Source organism: Pteropus vampyrus, unplaced genomic scaffold, assembly GCF_000151845.1.
Source record: "Pteropus vampyrus isolate Shadow unplaced genomic scaffold, Pvam_2.0 Scaffold639, whole genome shotgun sequence".
In the NCBI taxonomy this organism is placed as follows: Eukaryota; Metazoa; Chordata; class Mammalia; order Chiroptera; family Pteropodidae; genus Pteropus; species Pteropus vampyrus.
The window spans coordinates 32395-34209 of record NW_011889420.1 but is presented as its reverse complement, the minus strand read 5'-3'; the positions used below and the strand labels follow the sequence as shown (position 1 = coordinate 34209).

General features: G+C 34.2%; 1 pseudogene; it reads right to left on the bottom strand.

The window, feature by feature from the left end:
* Window positions 1–1161: 1161 nt before the first annotated feature.
* On the bottom strand, window positions 1162–1280 carry LOC111733791 (annotated as a pseudogene).
* Between the last annotated feature and the right edge of the window lie 535 nt (window positions 1281–1815).

Here is a 1815-nt window from a genome sequence, read left to right as displayed (position 1 = left end):
TATAAATTATTACAAAATAAATAAAAATATGTATGTGAATATTTCAATAAAACATATCAGAGACTTTTTAGAATCCTCTAAATGTTTAGAGACTCATGTTTTGAAAATTACTGCAACATTGGAATGCAAATATTTACAGGCTTAGAAATAGAAATTAAATATAAAGATAATAGCTTCAATTTAAAAATTATTTTCATGTTAGTGCATTTTGAACTAATTGGACAATGTCATTTTTGAACAGATGTTTAAATTTTAATCTTCCTTGAATTTAAAAAGACAGTGATAGGATGCTTAAGTAAGCATTCTGAATTATTATATAGAAATCATGAAGCCACTTTTATTTTCCCAGAAGTCCTGTAGCACCATAGAAATTGACAAGAGGAAACACGTAATATCCTCTGACACCATACGTAGTTATTACAGTATTACTCACCATATCTCCTATTCCGTATTTACATCCCATGACTATTTTGCAACTGCCAATTTGTACTTCTTAATTCCTTCCCTTATTTCACCCAGTCCCCCAAACCCCTTCAGTCTGGTATCCATGAACCTGCATCTATGAGTTTGTTCCTGTTTTGTTTGTTAATTTTGTTTTTTAATTTCCACATATAAGTGAAATCATATGGCATTTTTCTTTTTCTATCTCACGTATGTCACTTAGCGCAATACCCTCTAGGTATCCATGTCATCCAAGTGGTGAGATTTCATTCTTTTTTATGAAGAAGTAATATTCCATTGTATATATGTGTCACACTTCTTTACCCATTCATCCATCGATGAACACCCAGAAGAGCGATTACTGGGTCCTTTGTCTCTTGTTATAGCCTTTTTATAAAAGTCTGTTTTGTCTGGTATCAGTATTGCTACCCCAGCTTTTTTTCTTCATTTTGATTTTCATGACATTTGTTTTTCTGCCACTTTACTTTCAATCTGTGTGTGTTTCGATATGAAGTGTATCTCTAGCAGGCAGCATGTGAAAGCATCTTGGTTTCTTATCCATTCAGTCACCTTATGTGCCATGATTAGAGCATTTAATCCATTACTTTATTAATTATTTATTTAAAAATTTTTTTAGGCAAAGCAACACTTGATTTACTTCACAGACTGCAAGGACCCTGTCAGCTTATAATCTTTTATTTTTATTTTTTTTAGTTTTTACACCTACGGCACCTGGTCTTCCTAGGTGGTCTCCCATCCAAGTACTAACCATGCCCGACCCTGCTTAGCTTCAGAGATCAGACGGGATCGGGCTTGTTCAGGGAGGTATGGCCGTAGAGTTAATAGGGAAATTCAAGCAAAGTTATTTATTCAAGAATGTGAGTTTAGGATTCGACTTATAAAACTGTTCTTTTTCACATGTTATAGTTTATGTTCACATTTGCTCTGATAGAATTTAGAAGGAAGAATTGTGTCTTATAATCGTTGCTACCTGGCACAAATTATTTTTACATAGTTGATAATCATAGGTGTTTGTTTAAGAAACAAGGAAAAGGGAAATTCTACTATGTATATGTTCACGCACTGCTTTGGAATTAGTCTGAGACTTCTGCTGTTCTTCACGTCTTTCTTTAGGATCTCTCCACACCAGTCCACTCCATAGGTAAGAGAGATGTGTCTCTTTGCATTTTATCTCCGGGTTATTGCCACCCTGCCTTCAGAGGCCTGCCACCAGAGCAAAGCTAAAGGAAAATAATAAAATGTGACATTTATCTCAGTGCCAGTTGCACTGAGATGAATTTTGACTTTTTACACAAATTGCGGGATTTTGTATAATTTTCAGAATCCACAGGAAAATAAGAATGCTCTTGTTTT